The sequence below is a fragment of the Aptenodytes forsteri genome, unplaced genomic scaffold, assembly GCF_000699145.1.
Source record: "Aptenodytes forsteri isolate BGI_AS27 unplaced genomic scaffold, ASM69914v1 Scaffold46, whole genome shotgun sequence".
In the NCBI taxonomy this organism is placed as follows: domain Eukaryota; kingdom Metazoa; phylum Chordata; class Aves; order Sphenisciformes; family Spheniscidae; genus Aptenodytes; species Aptenodytes forsteri.
The window spans coordinates 2397281-2409687 of NW_008794774.1; the positions used below are offsets into that span (position 1 = coordinate 2397281).

General features: G+C 38.1%; 1 pseudogene; it reads left to right on the forward strand.

Annotated features, from left to right (window-relative positions):
- Window positions 1–867: 867 nt before the first annotated feature.
- Window positions 868–3356, forward strand: LOC103894841 (annotated as a pseudogene).
- The last annotated feature ends 9051 nt before the right edge of the window (window positions 3357–12407 follow it).

Genomic DNA, 12407 nt, shown 5'->3' on the forward strand with positions numbered 1-12407 from the left:
AAGAGCTAGATGATCTTTAAGGTCCCTTCCAACCCAAACCATTCTATGATTCTATGATTCTATGATTCTATGGTTGTTGTGGTTTAACCCTGGCTGGTGACTAAGTACCACACAGCCACTTGCTCACTCCCCCACAGTGGGATAGGGGAGAGAATTGGAAGGGGAAAAGTAAGAAAACTCGTGGGTTGAGATAAAGACAGTTTAATAGGTAAAGCAAAAGCCGCGCATGCAAGCAAAGCAAAACAAGGAATTCATTCACCACTTCCCATCAGCAGGCAAGTGTTTAGCCATCTCCAGGAAAGCAGGGTTCCATCACGTGCAACAGCTACTTGGGAATATAAATGCCGTAAGTCCAAACATCCCCCACTTCCTTCTTCTCACAGCTTTTATTGTTGAGTGTGATGTCATATGGTATGGGATATCGCTTTGGTTAGTCAGTTAGTTGGGGTCAGCTGTCCCAGCTGTGTCTCCTCCCAAATTCTTATGCACCCACAGCCTACTCACTGGCAGGGCAGTCTGAGATGCAGAAAAGGCCTTGAGGCTGAGTAAGCGCTGTTCAGCAATAACTAAAACATCCCGGTGTTATTAGCACTGTTTTCATCACAAATCCAAAACATAGCATCATACAACTTACTATGAAGAAATTTAACTCTGCAGAAAAGGCCTTGAGGCTGAGTAAGCGCTGTTCAGCAATAACTAAAACATCCCGGTGTTATTAGCACTGTTTTCATCACAAATCCAAAACATAGCATCATACAACTTACTATGAAGAAATTTAACTCTATCCCAGCCAAAACCAGTACATCTAGTGACTCTAAATGAGCATCTCCTGATTCTAAAGCCCTATCTGCTTGGACAGATTTGACAATGTTGGCTATCCGGGTCACTGCTTCCACAGGTTCTATTTCTGTTTTGTCCAGGAGTGGTCAAAAACCAAAGCACAATGCCTGCTCTGCAAGCAGTCTTTCTATTCTATTTTCCACAGAATTTGTGATGAAGACGACTTTAAGGAGTACGTACACAGACCTTCAGAAAAATGGCTGTTTTGCCAGCCCTGGTGGCTGGAGATTTCCTTACCATAACACCCTAACATGGGAACACCATACTTCAGCTGAATTCAGCAGTCTCGCCCTATCTCCTTTTAACTTAGAGGCATATGATCAACATGCCAAATATGACTCTCCTGCTCCATTGTATGATGAAGAGAGCTGTTCAGACTCATCAAATATTACAATATCTCGATATGAGGCAGATTGTCAAGAAATAGATGACAGTTCATCTGTGACTGGTATTGATCAATCCCCCTTGGGTGATGAAACTCCAGGGCTATCATGTTCCAATTCAGGAGAGAGAGGTTCATGCAACAATAAGTTCTCCTCTAGAGGTTTCAGAAAGTTCTGATGAGGACATTGCTGTGAAGAGAACTGAACAGTAAACTCAGTTACAGGCTAATGCTGACTTAAATGACAGTGAGTGTTCTTTGGACAATTGTGTTATTGTTGGGTTTGTTAAGCCATTAGCTGAGAGGACACCAGAACCAGTTGAGCTGTCTTTGGACACTGAGGAGTCAGTCAGGGAAGTGAAAAGGGAAGACCTGACTAAACAGCAGCCAACTCAGTTTCACAGTTGTAGTGACAGTGAACCAAGCAGAAGTTCTTTGCAATACTCCTCCATATTTTCAGAGAATGTAGGTAGGTGTAAGAGCTGCTCATCCCCGCCAGTCAAGAAGAAAGATGATAAGAACAAAAGTAAAGTAAAAGATCTATTTCTGCAGGACTTGATCTGGAGCCCCTCTTCAGGAAGGGACACAATGTGCTCTCCTTGTAATCACAGATTGTGCAGAAAAGGAAAGTCCACGAGTCCACAATCCTATTCACAGCACAGTCAAGGCAGTCATGGCTGTAGGACTAGGACTAGGAAGGAGCATCATGGCAAAGGTCAACTTAAAAGGAGATGATCAAGAAACAGAGATAGCAGCATACACAGGCGCGAAAGAAACAAGAGGATGTTGAGAACTCATGACACCAGCACCTCTCAAGAAAGCCAGAGAGGTTCTCTAAGTCAGGAAAGCACTACATCCAGAGAAGTAAGTAGATCATGAGCACGTAGCAAAGAGCCTAGCAAAAGAAGATCAAGAAGCATAGATAGTCATCATTATCATATGAGAGACAATTGCCAAAGTAGATACCAGGAGGGTTCTGCTTTTTATAGTCAAAGCATGGTTGAAGATGTCTGTGAATCCTCATGCAGGAGGAGCATTCAGTCTAATGCTCACTATTCAAGGCAAGCTCCTAGTCCAGAATACAGTACAGTCTTTTACTGAAATGATAGGTCTGCATAGCTGGAGAGGACTCTATGAGAGACACTATTGTTATTATGAAAGCTGCAGATCAAGGAGTCAATCAAGCAATAGGTCAAGGACAACTTCTGGAAGTACCGATGGAAGTAAAAGTGAAAAGCCTGTCGGAAAAAGGAAGTACAAAACTCACCACTTGGACAATGCAGTCAAGGACAGCACAATTCTAGAGAAAGGAAATGACCACAAGAAAACTTTATCAAAATTCAGTGACTGCTACAAAAATAAAGATAGCCTTTCAGACAATCAAGCAAGTAGCAAGACAAAGTGTAAGATAATGAAAAAAAGAGATTACGAGTCCAAGTGTGGAGACACTCTATAAAGGAAAAACGATACAATCAGACATCGTAAAAAGAAAGAGGAAAAACATAAGAATAAACACCAGCAAGATCACACAAATAACTCGGCACATTCTTTTCCAGTTGTGATAAAAATTTATAGTAATAGTGATAAGGAGCTAGAAAGTATTGAATTTGACAGCAGCATTACTTGGACAGGCACAACTCAGGTAAATGAGAAGGAAAATGAGTCTCCATCTTCTTTTCTGGGAATGAGAGAATGTGAAGATATTTCGAGAGTCAGCAAGGAAACGGGAGTAGCCACCAAAAATCATAGTGGACAGAGGCCCTGGAGGGTTGGGGTTGCTGAAGCAGGCAGTGTCAGCATGAGAGATGCTGCCAGCAGTGCCGGGCCTCTGCCATTAGAGAGTTCTTGGGCCACCAGACTGAGTTCCTGCTGGAAGCTCCTGGGCCAGCTGGTCAGTTCTCCCCTCTGCTGCAGAAAGGCTGTAGTCATGTGGCCCAAATCTCTCAGACTGGGTCTGTGCTTCCTGCCTGGGATGTGCCAATCCCTCTTCTGGGGCTGGGGAAGGTGGGGTGGTGGCAGGTCTTTGGCCAGGTCTCACTCATCCCTCTTCCATCACCCTGGGGAGCTACAAAGATCACCTCAGTCCATGCAGCAGCACAGACAGCAGTGGTCTAGGAGGACAGGACCTCCCTGACAACACTAGCTAGGTATCCACTGGTGGAAGTTTAAGCCTGGGTACCAGAACAGTTTTACTCCCCTCTGGTGCTTTCAGTTTTCTGAACAGTTGTTGGTAACCCTGGAGATTCAGCTGCTGAAGGAGAAAAGAAGGTGGCCACTGCTGAGATGCCAAGACAGTGGCCACCTTCAGGAATCCTTTGGTGGACACCCAAATCGGTCACGGTCATGGAAAGCATATGTTTAATGCAATAGGAGAAACCTTGATGGTCTCCTTATCAATGAACAGTAACACTTAGCAGGGATAGTTTAAAACTCACTAAATGGACTCCTGGATTGTGGTATCATACATGAAGGTTATGAAAGCATGTCCCAGGGAAAATAATTTCAATGGAAGCATTTCATTCCATTAGCAGTGCTAATGTATACCCAGTGTACAAATCTAATCTGTAGGACCAGGAGGCACTTCCCAGTCCCTAGATCTAGGGGCACATCTTGCTTACTGAATACTGTTAAGGGCCACAAATACTTGTTTCCTCTCTCCTCCTATAGCCCTGTTTCCTTAGATTGGAGAGACCCAGACACGCAAAAAGGGAGCATGCAATATATATCAACAGGTCCTGCTGTGTTAACAACAGTATAGGCACTCCTCCTCCAGAGAAATTGCTTTTTTCTTTATGCAATGGGGATAAGGTTGGCCAATATTAACAATTGGCTGCATATTTTGGAAAATCTAGTATGTGGACTAAACAGATTTATAGACAATTCCACAGCTTTCTCTGAACATTTAAAGGAATGTCCCAAATAGATAAAAACATGCAGACAAATGTTGTAAAGAGTTAATTCCAGGAACTCCACATATAGCTTATAGATTATGAAACCACTGATCTTTGGTTTTTGTTTCTGAGATCGTTTCAACTGGGATAGTAACAGACTTGATTTCCACTAATTTAAGTCAAAGTCATTGCGTACTTGTTTGTTTTCAGATAATATATAGCATTTGAACATCTACACACATGAGCATAGTTCTTGGTCATCAATGTTTGGGAGCTGGGCTTTAAAATTCACTGGCTTCAATAATAGACACTAGCTTCTCTTTTTGTATACTGAAATTGTGGTCTAAAAAAATTATTCCTGTAAGCAAGACCTCTTTACTTCCTTCCTGGGGTGGTCATGGACTCCCAGGACAGTAGATGATCATACACTTATGAATTGAGAGAGCTAAATAAGGCATTTCATTTAATCTTGATCCCATGAAGAAGAGATCTTTCTCCGGAGTCTGAACAAGGGATATTTTTCACTAACCTTCTCTCAATGTTGAAAAACAATGGTATCACAAATGTACAAACCTGGGAAGAGCTAGGTAAGTGTTTATTACTGTACTACCTACTGGAATTGTAGTGCAGTGGAAACAGGAAATAACAATAAATACTTTTTTTTTTTTTTATACTATTCTTCCAAAAGACTGTGTACTTCTTGGTATCTAGCTGCTAGTAGAGAAGCCCTATCATGTCAGACCAAAAGCACATCTAGCGAAATCCTCTGATTTCAACAGTGGGCAACAGCAGAGACAAAAGTTAGAATATCAAAGCTAAACATGGAGTATTTCCCTAGTATAACTTCTCAGCTTCCAGTCTGCAATATTTAAATATGTGTCAAGCCTCTATGTGCAGTAGTGCAGTACAGGTGACAGGAGATGTCCCATATATGCATAAATATTTTAGTGTTCTTTCTGCAGTTGTGTTATAGGATACTAAAAGTTAATAAATATTACTATAAGTACTTGGTTTTCCCTCCTATTCCTCTTGGATTGAAGAAATATATATATAAAAAAATAAAAATAAAACTTTAGCTATATGTCAAGTGTGAGCTCACAGCCAAATATGTAAACTGTTCAAATTAGAAATATGGACGGACCTTTGAATTAAAACATTTATAATTATTGTTTCATTGTTAAACCAGAAAATATTTTCATCATCCAATTATCTGTCCACCAGGCTGTTCAACAGGTTGTTTTTCTTTCTGTTTACAAAAAAGTACAACATAGCCAGGCTTGTTTACCTATGTGTTTGCATATTAATAGTAGTTTTCATTCTAACAGAATTTGAAAAATTGGGGTGCTAAAAGAAAAAATAACATTAGACAGAAGGATAGACAAACGTAGAGATTGTATGCAATCAATGATTTTGGTGTTAAAGAACATAGCTTAGTTTATCCTAGAGAACCAAAAATAAATTCACCATTGGTTCTTGGCTCATGCTCCTTCTAGGAGCAGAACATGGAAAATGCACATAATTCATAACATCACAACCCACAACTTCAATAAATGGCAATTAATTCTAACTTACTGAAAGTTTCTTGTATTTGATACTCACAGTTTTGCCATGTTAGTAGTTTATCAAATAATTGTACTAACACTAGGCCCAGAAAGAAACAACTAGTTTGTGGTGTAAATGTCCTATGAAAAACAACCATTGGTTTTTCCTTCCTCCCTGCTTGCCCCCACTCCCTCCCCCCAGTAACTCAGTGGTGGATGTAGGAATTAGTGAGCAGCCAAATAGTATTTTCCATTAAACTACAACTATTTCTAACAAATCACATTTTGACACTAATTTTTTTCCCACTGTCCCCTTTTTAAAATATTGTGAAAGATATCCATACTGCAAAATGAGTTTAATACATCCAATCCAAAAGATTCAGAAATGCATTCTGGAGCACTGTGATATTACAATACCAGGATTGCCACAAGAACAAAGAGTTTTGTTTTGTGATATTTCTGTTCTCATTGTTCTGAGATTGTCATGAAGATGGATTCTATAGTTTCCTGCTTTATTTTTGCAGCCTTTGTTATGAATATGGTCTGATTTTGTGCCAACCTTTGTCACTAGAATAAAAATCAGAATACATTGTGAAAACTAAAATGTACTAAGCATTAAAATTCTGTGATAGCTCATTCTTGAGAAAAAGAGATCATTGGAAAAGAATGGCACAAAATTAATCAATTATAGTGACAGTCTCACGATTGTAATAAGAATAGAAAGTGGCACTACATTTTGTGCATTTACATAACTGAGGAATGGTTTAAAATTAACTCATTCATATCTGGACATTCACATCTTTTCCTGGAAAACCAGAACTGTTGTACTTTAACTAATGACCATAGATAGTGAATATACTCTGATATAAAAAAAATTTACAAATTCTGCTTATTTTTGAGTCATTCCCCAACATTTTCATAATCTTTTTTTAACATATATATTTTCTTTTTTTCTCCCAGAAAGAGAAAAGTTTTGCCATCAGCTCCTATTGCCATCAGCTCCCCTAGTACATCTATACACTCTGGAAGTGCAGTGAGAAGGAAGGCAAAAATATTCCTTTGGAAATTAAAAAAAGAGAAAGCAAGCCCCTGAAATGCTTCTCTTCAGATTCTTTTATCTTATGCTTTTTTTTTTTTTTCAGAGTCTTTTATCTCTTGCTTATTCTGATTAAAAAGAATACATCAAAAAGCAATTATTTTCAGGAATATCAGAAAAACACAAAGGTATTTAGAAAACTCCTCTGTCCAGTTATTGGCTCTTTCTTATTTCCTGGTTATGAGGTAGAATTATCAAACTCCAGCAAGAGCTTAGGCATATAGATCAAGGGCTAAGGCCTCACTGTAGATTGACTTAGTTAGATACTCCATATAGGCAGATTTTTATTGACAGAAAACAACTATGGCACCCTTCACAAGTCAATGGGACCTCTAGAAAGCCTACTTTTCCTTGGGGAGACAGTGAAGGGCAGCAGCTGGAGTGGTCCTTGCTGTGACTGGCTCCTGGCAAACCCAAGGCAACTCAGACCATGGCAAATTTAAAAAAAAAAATCTGAGAAGCATACAAACCCACCCAACAATGGGTGGAAGCAACCTCCAGTTAAAAATAAACTATTCTATATGCAGATTCAAAGACTGTTGGTGTGCAGGTTTAAAGTTTGGGCAGGGATTTTTTTGGTACTTTTCTTTTAGCACTTGCCAAAGACAAAATACACAAGATAGACCAGCTGATTTGATTCAGGTCAGCATGCTTTTGACATCATTGTAAGCACTTTCTTTACTCAGGTATGTATTAATTTACAGATGATTTTGGACTGGTGATTAAAATGATACACTGTTCTTCTTGGCCCTGCCTACATGTTTATAAAAATCAAAGAAAATAAAATGTTCCTTGGTTCCAGTGGCCCTGCTGCTTCATTAGATTTGTGACTATGCAACTGGAAAATGATACAGAGCTTTGATTGTTAGCTGGATATCTAACAAAAAAAATAATAGAGTTCTGGAGATTTCTCTCCTACTGTTTGAATTCTTTCCATCATAGTACAGTTTCTTTATTAGTGTTGTCTTACAGTGAGCAAATTTTATAAAGCAGGGCATCAAATATAATAAAGCATTCTTAACCATTAGGAAATAAACTCCTTTCCTCCTTCTTGCCAAAGTTCACTGCAGAGATACACAAGTAAAGATACAATACTGCTCACAGAAATGTTGGATTTCAAGGAAATAGGCATAAGATTATGTTTGGGTCATTCTTTTTTAATAGTTTTGAATTAACATATAAGAAGAAAAAAGTCTTTATCCCTAAAACTATTTTTGCTGCTGATAATTTTCCTTTTGCTATATGACTTATTAAAAATGTACTAAAAATGCTCAATTATAGAGTTTACACAGTTACCATATAATCATCAAAACTAATCTGAGTTTTACTTACTTTAACTTAAGTACTTTTGCCATGCAATTCTCATGTTAGTAATGTTGATAAATCTATTTTTAATAAATATCCTAGTAACAGTGGCTAAAAAATACTTTTTCTATCAGTGAAAGAGTAAAAAGAAACACAAAACGGATCAAGCAGAAATAACCTTCCTCAGTTTGGAACCTGAAAATATTTTGACTGAATGATATCCAGCAAAATTGGTAGAATAGCTGAAGAATTTTGTATTTCAAATTACAATACACCATATATTATTTTTTTTTCTTTTAATATTTTTGAATGTTTTGATATTTGGGAAGTAGGAGAGGAAAGTTGTTAAAACATGCTAAATAAGGCGATGGTTCTTAGACTATATTATTAAAAACTAATCTCAGACAGTAAGAGAAATTCTTCATAATGTAAAATACAAGTAATCATTTAAAGGAATAAACATAGAGTATTTCTAAATAATAAATCTATAATTATGGCAGAACATGATCTTTTCCAAATTCATTAATTTATTTTATATGCTGTTCTACTTTCTTGGTGGTTTGGTAAGATATGATTTGATTCCTACATCTTTATTTTTTCCTATATCTTAGGAGGAAAAATAAAGAAGTTGAAGAAAATGACCTTGTCCTTGACAACGAAAGAGTAATGAGAGATGGTGGGTGATCAGTGTTTTCATCCCAGCAAGAGACTGTCTTGGTAATTCATAGCATTAGGAATCAGTCTTGGAAAATTTTCATTCTTGGTTTGGTGAATGAAATTAAATACAAAAGTCACTTACCCGTTAACAGGTAAAAATTACACCAGGTGAATTATTTTATTGGGTTTTTTAAAATCCTTCAGAAGATTTTCATGTCTTCATACACACACCTCATAGCTAATGGCTTCAGGAGGCAATTCTCCTCCTTTGACAAATAAAGTTTCCATAAAATCACAGAAGTATATCTTTCATAAACTTGCTTGAAACAGATAATTTTTGCTGAAGCAGATAAAGATAACATTTTAATTTTTTAAAATATAATATCAGCTGATATCCCAAATTACATTGATTTGTCAGAGGAATAGAGCTAAAGGCTGCTCAAATGCCATTGTTGTATCTCAAAAGGAGATAGAGTGATATATTCCATTTGCTTTCTAGTTCAAATTAATGTAGTGCTAAGCCCTGTATACTTGTATAAACATTTAACTGGCTCAGTGTCAAACTTAAAATAGAAAGCAAATCTAATAATTTTGCCCTAAAATATCAGCAGTTATTTATTTGTTTGAAGAAATTAAAATGTATTTGCTATATATCACTGCATATGCACTGTTGCCTTGTGTGTGATCCCAGGGTAGTCCATGAGATTCTCAAGGATCCACAGAGCTAAACACTTGAGCTTAATTTGCCCATGGGAAATAATATGCTAAATAATAGTATCATCCGATTAAGTCTTCTCAAGCAAAACATGTGCTCGGTGGCCATAACATTCTGAATTAACATCCCCCAACAAAATTAAAATTCAGTGTGATTACCTCAGATAACAATAACGTGCTCATGGCATTTAGTCCACTGAAGCATAATACGGTGTCCTGATCATAAAAGTAAACTATTTGTCAAAACTTGTATTAAATTCAAGATAAGATGGTTTTCACTGTTTTTTAAATATTTTACACCCTTTCAACACACATTAAAGAAAATGTAAAAACACCAAAATAATAGAAATCTTCTGAACTTTTGAAGCACCTCTTGCAATTCATTTATTGAGGCTGAAAGCTCTCACTCTGACACATTAGTAGTTTGCAGAGTTAGATGAATGCCTTGCCAATAAGATTCATAGGATCTTCAAATTTTGGACACTGAGGGATGGTTCACATATTTTGGACTAACATGATTCATATTCACTAAGGATTTATAACTGCACAACAGCCTCTGGATCTGCTATTAATTATTCTAAGGCATCTCTCTTTCCTTTTTTCCTTGCAGCTAAGTAATGTGTTTTTTCCTATTGACATTTCTGGGAGAAATTTGTGCCACTCTTGATCTTTGGATTTCACTCTCTGGAACGCTAATAAAGAACTCATAGTTGCTCCTCTAGAAATCCTGACTAAATTCGTCCCTCAGGGGAAAGGTACATTTGTGTGCCCATCCTGCAGCAATGAAAGTAGGGCCTGGCAAATACCTGTTACTAATTGGCAACTCAGAAGGCTCCTTAAAGATTGACTTACACAAAAATGTGCATGCTGTTAGATTGTTATCTTGAATCCACCTTGGGATTGAAAGTGGAGTAGAAGAGCTTCACTGCAAAAATCAGTAATAGACCACTGTTACAATACTGGAAATGGTATAATAAGTCTTGGGAATGTGGAGGCCTCCCTTGCAGACATTTCAAAAATTGTTTCATGACCAGAGGTGTCATGAAGAATCTCAGTGGGAAATGGAAGTTGTCAATTCCCTCATATTTATTTGAAAGTAAAAGATTGCTGAGGCTTCTTAAAAAATGTATTTTGCAGAAACTAGGAGTTAGGAGCAGAGGGGAGAGAAAAAGAATAGAGAGTAAATGAACTACTGATCACTGAATAGCCCGGGAATGTTTTAACTCTGCCATACTATGAAGATAAGTGTAAAAACCCAAATATTTAAACAGTCTTATTGGTGGCTGGCAGATAGGGTACACGGGACTGAAGAACATGTATAATGTAAGAACCTCATTGGATTTGCACAGAGCTAGTTCTCTCCATGTTAAAATACTGTATTTGGGTAGAAGAGCACAGATTAACTTTGTTAACAGATTACTAAATTATTCAGTATGAGTTTATTTCTTTCTTCTTAATTGTGGAGACATCAAGAAAGGACACCAAAGAGTCTGAAAGTAAGTATTCCTTTTGTGAAAAGAACAGAAATAGTCTGAGATCATTAATCAAACAAACTCACAATTTTTCTTATCCCCATACCTTTTTTTACCATACTGAAATTGTTTTGTTTTGTTTTGTTTTGTTGTTTTGTTTTAAACAGGACTCTCTGATAGTGTGATAACAAGAAGAGATATGGCCCAGTTCATGACTCTGTGCTTTACCAATTTCTTAGACAGTCTAAGGACAACCAATGGCATGAAATCCAGACTGGAAGGCTGGAGAGGCTTCCCACATCAGAATTTTGCTCTGGCACCTGGAGCATCTCCTCGGTCTCCTTCTCTGCCCTTGGTGTTCACTCTCATGTTTCCCACTGTTTTTCGCTCCTCTGACTGTCCAACAACTTTGCCCTTTCTTAAACATATGTTCCCTGAGGCACCATGATCTTTTCTGAGGGGCTCAACTGTGTCCTTTGGTGGGTCCTTTGCAGGTGGCTAGAACCAGCTGTGTCCAGCACAGGGCAGTCCCCAGCCTCTTTTCACAGAGGCCACCCCTGCAGTACCCACTGCCAGCACCTGGGCACCTGCACAGGGTGTACAGCTGTTCACTACTGAGCGATGTGGAGGTTGCAAACAGCTTGCAGAAAGAGGAGCAGCTTAAGGGCTATAGAAGGCAGATGCATTCCAGGTGTGGGTTCACAAGGTTCACAGCCATAGGCTAATTATGGTCTGGGGACCCATACCTCCAGGACCTGTTTCTTCAGGGAGACTAGCCAGGCAGACTGCCACCTGCTTCCACTTGTAATTTGTGGAAGGGTTCAAGAGGGAACTGCCCTTGTGAAGTGACAAAAACCCAGTGCAAACCTAACAGCAGCATGATCTGCTTCTAGACATTTAATTCAGACACCTAAAGCACTGAGTAGCTTATGCACCACTACATTGCTGGTGAATTATAGTCGTCTTTTTTTGATTGCATTTATTTCTCATCAGTTCTAATCCTAAGTGACCAAAAGGGTAGGTTTTTTGGGTTTTGGTTGCTTGGTTGGTTTCTTTAAATCTGATTTTAACAGATTTTTTTTTTTTTGCTGGCTGTTTTATTGATACCTAAATAACTCCTGAAATGTTGTGCTTGCCACTTAGCAGATGAAACAAATAATTATTACTTATTAAGAAAACACCAGTATTCTATAGGTAAAACATATGATTAACCATTTCTAACTGGTTTTCATTTAATATTTGTCAGAAAGATGAAAATTTATCACTGATACCTCTAAGAGTTTAAGACAACATTTATACAGCCTTGGGAAAATGCACTTAGAATCATAGAATCATAGAATCATTGAGGTTGGAAAAGACCTCTAAGATCATTGAGTCCAACCGTCAACCCAACACCACCATGCCCACTAAACCATGTCCCTAAGCACCTCATCTACACGTCTTTTAAATACCTCCAGGGATGCCCCACTCCCCTGGGCAGCCTGTTCCAATGTTTAACCACTAACCACT